Here is an 8,667-nt window from a genome sequence, read left to right as displayed (position 1 = left end):
GGGTGGTCATAGACCCACCATCGAGTTCATGTCAGAAACAGTCCCTGTTCCCCTTATTAGGGTACCCACTTGGATACTGAGCTACCAAGGGCTACATCTGAGCAGGGCCTCTAGGTTGCATCCATACATGGTCCTTGTTTGGAGAAACAGTTTCAGAAAAGATGCCTGTGCCCAGATATATTTGGTCCTGTGGAACTCCTGCCCTCTTATATAGACCTATAAGATAGGATAAATATACTGAAATCTATCCACCTAAAGAAGATCAATAAGAAAGAGGACCCAGGGTACGATGATCAATCCTCAGTTAGACAAATGGGATGGACATTGGATGTAGGAGCAAACAAGTAACAGGACAGGAGCCTACCACAGAGGGCCTCTGAAAGACTCTGCCTAGCAGTGTATCAAAGCAGATATTAAGACTCATAACCAAAACTCTGGCAGAATGCAGGGAACAAAAAAAAAAAAAAAAAAAAAAAAAAAAAGGGGGGGGGGGGGAGTTACTATGACCTGGAGGGGGCAGGAGTTTTAGCGGTTTATAAAGGAACTGTCTAGAGGGTGCAGTCAGTTGTGTCTATGGATATAAACATACATATTCAGAATAAAGTTTCATCATGTACCCAGTTAGCAAACATTAGGGGTAAATTTCCTGTAGGTCTTGAGACCTTCCCCGCTACAAGCTTTTGCCCATGTTTATGGAACCAGACATGCGTTTTCTTGGTGGATCAGGCCTTATATCTAACCATAATTTGAATTATTAACCTGGAAACATGCCACCATTGCATAAGACCACATCTTGCCTGGCTAGTCAGAAGTGTAGTACACAAGACCCATAGCTAGATTGGGTGTTCCGTCTCTTTATTATGATGGAAAAAACAACAGTCTTACATAATTTTATGAGAATCAGGTTACAGAGTGCTGACAGAGGCTGACAAATGTTTTGGTGTCCCTGTCCTTTCAACACAGAACATGGTAGTTTGCTTGCTTTCTCCCACTGTGTGGCGTTCCCGGGATATACTACAGCTTTTACTTTTGTCACACCACCACCTGTACAAACTAGAGTCCCCTGGACTAAACATACCTGTGGCCAATGCGTTGCTGAAGATGGTTCAGTGAGAAGAGCTTGTGGTTGCCCGTGATAGCCATGCTACCAGGTACGCCTCTGAGCTGAAGCACGTATGCCCCACATACACAATCCACATATCGCTGAAGTTCAGCCAGCAATGAGAGATTCTTTAAGATATGACCATTACCAGATTCCCAGGTGTGCCTACAAAATGACTCCAGAGGGTAATGTTCCAGTTAGGACAGAGCAAGCACTCTAGGGGACAATCTAACAACATTTGTTGTTTGGGTAGTTCAGTTTTTCTACTGAGAGTTTCAGGTTCCCTAGTAAATACCATTGCTCAGAGCTACAAAGAAAGGCAGAGTACACCTCCAAGGGGTAACTCAGTACGAAGCTAAAGAATTGACAACTATCAGAGGGGACTGAGATGTCAACAGACAAGACTTCAGTCTGGAGATCTTCAAGCTGCTTCTCTATCTGCCTCCAGTCAGTGATCAGATTCAGTTCTTTCCCCCAGTCCAACAGCACCCATTGCTTTCTAATTCTGCCCCAGAAAAGTGCCTTCTAGAACGCTTCCCTCCTTAATGACTCTCCCATGCTATCTTTTGAGTAGGACAGTGTCTAATTCTGTGTAACACATTTGTGGTCTTACTGGGTCTGGGGAGGACCCACTTCTCTGGGTCCCACTCTTAGCACAGGACCTGGCATAGAGAGCCTGAGTGCTTAGAACTTTTTCTGTCTGCATCATGCCTGGAAAGAAAAGCATGCAGGAATACCATGAGAGCACATGACTTTCCCCTGGCGATTGACCTGCCTGAGCTTTACTGTCCCTTGTTCTTAGCGGCCTTGATGTCTGGAGATGAGGACTGGCCCTGATATGAGTCCAATACTGGGAGCAGTCTACAGGGGATAATTTGTTTAAAGCTTGTTCTGGGGAGGCTGGGCCAGCATTTTAAGGACTCACATCATTATTCTAACAATCCTGCTTTCTTCTAGTATTTATAAATTCCCCGAGGATATATACGCCAAATGGATCATTATTTAGTAGACCCTTTTTGGAGTTCCTTAAATTCTTTCACATGAGTTTAGACTTTACTCCTTCCCAAAACTTTTCTTTTTTTTATTTTATTTTTTTTCTTATCAGTTACATTTTATTAACTCTGTATCCCAGCCGTATCCTGCTCCCTCATTCCCTCCCAATCCCACACTCCCTCCCTCATCTCCACCGTGACCCTTTCCAAGTCCACTGATGGGGGGGACCTCCTCCCCATTCATCTGATCCTGTTTTATCAGGTATCTTCAGGACTGGCTGCAAAGCCCTCCTCTGTGGCCTAACAGAACAGCTCCTCCCTTGGGGGGGTGGGGAGGTCAAAGAGCCAGCCATTGAGTTCCTGTGAGAAATAGTCCTTGTTCCCCTCACTATGGGAAACCAATTGGTTACTGAGCTACCACAGGCTACATCTGAGCAGAGGTTCTAGGTTATATCCATACATGGTCCTTGGTTGAATGTCAGTCTCAGAAAAGATCCTGTGCCCAGATATATTTGGTCCTTGTGGAGCTCCTATCCTTTCCCCATCATACTAACTCCCCTTCTTTCATATGATTCCCTGTACTCTGTCGAAGGTTTGGTCATGAGTCTTTGTGTCTGCTTTGAAAACACTGCTAGTTAGAGTCTTTCAGATGCGCTCCTGTCATACGTTCAATTCACATCCCATCTGTCTTTCTAAATGAGGATTGATCATCTTACCCCATGTCCGTACTCTTGATTATCTTTTTTAGGTGTATAGATTTCATTATGTTTATCATATCTTATAGGTCTATATAAGTGAGTATATACCGTGTTTGTCTTTCTCCTTCTGGGATATTTCACTCAGAATGATCTTTTCTAGATCCCACCATTTGCCTGCAAATTTCATGATTTCCTCCTTTTTGATTGCTGCGTAGTATTCCATTTCTGTACCCATTCTTCCGTTGATGGACATCTGGGTTGTTTCCAGGTTCTGGCTATTACAAATAAAGCTGCTATGAACATGGTTGAGCAAGTATCCCTTTTGTGTACTTGAGCAAAGTTTGGGTATATACCTAGCAGTGGTATAGCTGGGTCTTGAGGAAGCACTATTCCTAATTGTCTGAGAAAGCGCCAGATTGATTTCCAGAGTGGTTGTACAAGTTTACATTCCCACCAGCAGTGGAGAAGGGTTCCCCTTTCTCCACAACCTCTCCAGCATGTGTTGTCAATTGAGTTTTTAATCTTGGCCATTCTGATGGGTGTAAGGTGAAATCTCAGGGTGTTTTGATTTGCATTTCCCTGATGGCTAATGAGGTTGAGCATTTCTTTAGTGTTTCTCTGCCATTCGATATTCCTCTGTCGAGAATTCTCTGTTTAGCTCTGTTCCCCATTTTTTAATTGGATTACTTGGTTTGCTGCTTTTCAGCTTCTTTAGTTCTTTGTATATACTGGATATTAGTCCTCTGTCAGATAAAGGGTTAGTGAAGATTCTTTCCCAATCTGCAGGCAGTTGTTTTGTTTTGATGACAGTGTCCTTTGCTTTACAGAAGGTTTTCAGTTTCATGAGGTCCAATGTATTGATTGTTGCTCTTAGAGCCTGTGCTGTTGGTGTTCTGTTCAGGAAGTTGTCTCCTGTGCCAATGAGTTCTAGGCTGTTCCCCACTTTTTCTTCTAACAGATTTAGAGTATCTGGTTTTATGTTGAGGTCTTTGATCCACTTGGACTTTAGTTTTGTGCAGGGTGATAAATATGGATCTATTTTCATTTTTCTGCATGTAGACATCCAGTTGGACCAGCACCATTTGTTGAAGATGCTGTCTTTTTCCATTGAATGGTTTTGGCTTCTTTGTCAAAAATCGAGTATTCATAGGTGTGTGGGTTTATTTCTGGGTCTTCTATGTCGTTCCATTAATCCTCCTTTCTGTTTTTATGCCAATACCATGCAGTTTTTATTACTATTGCTCTGTAGTACAACTTGAGATCGGGGATAGAGATACCTCCAGATGATCTGTTGTACAGGATTGTTTTGGAGATTCTGGGTTTTTTGTTTCTCCATATGAAGCTGAGAATCTTTTTTTCAAGGTCTGTAAAGAATTGAGTTGGTATTTTGATGGGAATTGCATTGAATCTGTAGATTGCTTTTGGCAGGATGGCCATTTTCACAATGTTAATCCTACCAATCCATGAGCACTTCCCAAAACTTTTCAAATGTCCTGCTCTGATTCAAAACCATGTTTCCCCGCCCTCACGCCCAGTTTACTGTTCCTGTCTCTATCGATGCTTTTACTCAATGCAGTCTACCTGGCTACGTTTTGACAGTTGGGGATTTTTTTTTTTTTTGTCTTCTAGACAGGGTTTCTCTGTGTAGCCTTGGGTGCCCTGGAATTCACTCTGTAGACCAGGCTGGCCTCAAACTCAGAATCCATCAGCCTCTGCCTCCTGAAAGCTGGGATTAAAGATGTGCACCACCACTGCCTAGCACCAGTTGGGAAACTTTTAAGAAGAATATGGACATTAACACTCAATCAAGCTGGACTTCAGTGGTGGATGATTTTAATCCCAGCACTTGGGAACCAGAGGCAGGTGGATCTCTGAGTTTAAGGCTAGCCTGGTGTACAGAGGGAGTTCCAGGACAGCTAGGACTACATACAGAAACTCTGTCTTAAAAAACAAAAACAAGTGCACTGAAAGATTGTGCTTGAGACTACATGTGTGGGCATCTGGAACACAGGTGTAAGACTTTCCTAGATGTGCTCCTGTGGCCTCTGACCTTTGAAACATTGGACTATGCTGCACATGGCAGAGGTCAGGAAAATGAAAAAGTTCTGCAGGATTAAAGAACTGTCCGGGAATGGTGCTGAGCTGGATTCAGAAGGTGTGGAGAGAGGAGTCCTGGCAACTGAAAAGGCCTGGCACCTAATTAATTTAAACATGCCTGAGAAATCTCTTTTACACAAGCTCACTCCCAAAGGAGGGAGATGCTGCAGCACACTGAGGTGGGGAGCGCCCACCAGCATGAGTTTTCCTGGCTGTTGGGAGCGGCAGTAGATCCATCAAGGAATGCTCTGTAATGGCATCTTTCACATTCCCACACCTACAAGTGTCTTTCCAAACAGAATGTTGTAAACGTGACTGTAACACACATAAATTCACAAACACTAGGTAAGCGACACATGAGTCCTACTTCGCCCCATCCTATGGCTCAGTCCTCTTTCCTCACTTTGATTCTCCTGAGAAGGGAAGGAAAACACAGCTGTTTGCCACAAACTGGTGCAAACTGAAGAGGTTCAAACACCAGCAGAGGACTGAACACATGGTGGTCAACCCTTGCGTCCAACCAAAGAGGGATAGAATTCTCTGGAGTTAGATTGGGAGGACGTGTTGGTACAGGAGGTGTATTTCCCTACCCTCTTTTGACTCAGACCTTTGGATTTGGCCACAATATCAGGTTGTGATAAGAGCATTAGAGGAAACCAGAACTTTAATACCTGTGGTGTGATTGGGAGATAAAGAAAATACTGGTTACCACCATGGAGTGAATCCTTGGTCTGCTAGACATCAGGATTCCTTATACATGACAGATCTGGTTTCATAAATCACAAGTTTCATCAACGTGATCTTGCTGGAAAGGGCTTGTCAAAATTTCTGAGTATTTTAGGTAAAGATAGATAATTATTTAGCAAGGAGAAGCAGGAAATTACTGGAGACCCACCGTAGAGGCACTCAAGTGACTACTTAAATTTACCTAATGCCTTCTACTGGTCTTGGAGAACATCAATTAATTCCCTAGGTGCCCAGAAAAAACTCAAAGAGAAACACTCTTAATCTCATAATTCAGTCCCAGAAAGGGACTCAGTTCTGGCCACCAGTTGATCTCTATCGTCAGACTGAAGATATCTCAGACAAAGCACATTTGATTTATGGCACAGGCTTTCCGGACTCCCTTCAGTTGCCATGTCTTAAGAAGGATATCACTTTTCCATAGCTTCAATAAGGATCTTCTCTCCACTCTAAGGGAGTAAGAATTTTAGGGCTCTATTTGTTTTTTTTTAAATTATTATTATTGATTATAATTTGTTAACTCTTTATCCTGGCTGTAGCCCCCTCCCTCATCTCCTTCCAGTCCCACCCCCCCTTACTATTCTCCTCCATGTCCTTCTCCTAGTCCACTGATAGAGGAGGTCCTCCTCCCCTACTATCTAATCCTAGCCTATCAGGTCTCATCAGGACTGTCAGGATCCTCTTTCTCTGTGGCTTATAAGGCCACCTCACCAGGGGGAGGATGCACATACTAAAATCTGTAGTCCTAAATAAGCTAAACAACAAGGAGGACCCTAGGGAAGATGCTTAATCCTCATTCAGAAGGGCAAACAACAAGATAGACATCAAAAGTAGGAGAAGACAGGGAACAGGACAGGAGCCTTCCACAGTGTCTTCTGAAAGACTCTACCCACCAGGGTATCAAAGCAGATGCTGAGACTCATAACCAAACTTTGGGCAGAGTGCAGGGGATCTTATGGAAGAAGGGGAGATAGAAAGACCTGGAAGGGACAGGATCTCCAAGAGGAGAGACAAAATATCTGGGCCCAGGGTGGCAGAGACTGATGAATCAACGAAGGACTGTGCATGGAGAAGACCCAAACCTCCTGCTCAGATGTAGCCCATGGGCAACTGAGTCTCCTGGGAGGGGGTTCTCTAGTAAGGGGAGCAGAAGCAGTCACAAGCTGTACTTGTGAATCTAAATGGACTTTTTATTCTCTTTTGTCCCTAGGAAAAGCTTAAGCCATTGAAGGTGGAAGTTCGTTACCTAGGTAAGGAATGCCCATCAGAAGAGGTGGCAGGTGTGCTGAATTCTCTGCCCACAGCTGTGGCAGATGGGTAGATACTCATGGCCTCCATATGCACATGGTGATATAAGGCATTTGGCCCAAGTGGTCCTTCAAGTGAAGGCCATCTTGAAAAGCAAGCTGAGCCTGAGAGAGTCAGGGATTACCCAAAGTCAGGCATTCCCTTCCTCTTGAGTTCTCACTCACTAGGTGGTCGGGGCTCTACCTTCAGAAGGTTCTGGACCTCCTCTCTGTATCTCTATGGTGTTCAGGATATATGGCCAAAGCATAGAAGATCCAAGAGATACTGGCTGTGGTATCAGAACCCCCAATATGAAACTGTTCACCTCACCATACAATTCTTCATTGGGTGAGCACTCTGTGTCCTCTACTCCTATGCAGTGTCTCAGGCCTCATCTCTACCTACTCAGTCTGGAGATAGAAAGATGTTCAGGAAATCCAGACTTCCTTCTCCATCAATCCTTTATCCTGCAGCCAAGCCTTCCTCAGTTTGACCACTAGGTCTGACCCACGAAAATGGCTAAGAGACAGGGATAATAGTTATTATAACTTCCAATACCCCTCTGAGATCCTAATCCCAATCTGGATGTTCTGTTTAGTTCAGGAAGCATGTGGGTGGGGGAGTGATTCAGGATTAATGTCTAACACTATCTGGAAAAGGTCCAGTTCTTCCCTCTGACCTATGTAGGCCTTGCTTGAGATGTTGAAATGGGTTTCAGACAACATGGTTTAATTTATGTCAGGGATAACCACCTCCAGAATTCCAAGCACTACTTGACATCATTCCCCAATACTTGTACTAGGAAAATATTTAGAGTGAGTGAGTGTATCCTAAATCTTTCAGGGAAATGAGAGACTGATTCTACATAAAGAGTCTTGGCCATTTCATCAGAGCTGAGCCTCTTAAAGATGTTCTAGAAGAATAAGAGGAGGAAGAGGAGAAGGAGAAGAAGGAGGAAGAGGAGAAAAATATCTGTGTATTTATGAGCAGTCTGGCAGGCACAGTTGGCCCTGTGGCCATCAGAGGTCAGCTTGTAGGAGTTTTGCTGAAAGAGATTTCATCATACAGGAACTCATTGTATCATCATTCAGGTCACTAACAGCCTCAAGGTAAGAATGGAAATTCCTAAGGGAGAGGATACACAACAGACTGATGATTGTGAAGTCAGAAGTGGAGGGACTGACTCTAAAGATTTCCTCTGTGGTGGGATAAGCAATGCCGAAGCTCTCACTTATTCTGTGTTACAGTTCTGTGAGCCCCTGACCCTTTAAGCGTGACACACTCAGTCAAGTTTCTTCTTTCCTAGTGGTTGAGGTATATGGTTAGGACACTGTTAGTCTGGTCTGGAATTAGGACTTGCAGGGCCTGGGGTCAGAATCTTGCTTTTTATGGGGATGAACACCCTATATGCCCCTCCCCCCCATCTCTCAGGTGAGACCACATCAGTGGGTGAGAATAAGGTCCCTGTGCTTGCAGAGTGCTCTCCCACCTGTCCAGTTGCACACTGCCCCGGCAACTGAAGGCACACTTCGTGATGGTGTCCAGCATCACCAACGAGATGTGGTGAAAGATCTCTAGAGAGGTGTCTTGGCAAGCGAGCTGCTCCCATCTGTCCTGTGTTGGGTGTGCGATATGTTTTTCTCATTCCCCCCTCAGAGGTCCTATGCAAATTTCACACTAGTTTCCTTCTCTCCATCTCCAGATACTCAGCTCTGTGTACAAGCAAGTGACACTTCCTATCAAATTA

General features: G+C 44.2%; 1 pseudogene; it reads left to right on the top strand.

The window, feature by feature from the left end:
• The first annotated feature begins 4,923 nt into the window (after positions 1 to 4,923).
• The window catches only part of LOC129675235 (RNA-binding protein EWS-like), a 69,525-nt pseudogene continuing 65,781 nt past the window's right edge, over positions 4,924 to 8,667 (top strand).

The sequence above is a fragment of the Psammomys obesus genome, unplaced genomic scaffold, assembly GCF_907164565.1.
Source record: "Psammomys obesus unplaced genomic scaffold, mPsaObe1.curated_primary_1811, whole genome shotgun sequence".
Lineage (NCBI taxonomy): Eukaryota > Metazoa > Chordata > Mammalia > Rodentia > Muridae > Psammomys > Psammomys obesus.
This window is presented reverse-complemented; position numbering and strand designations above follow the sequence as displayed.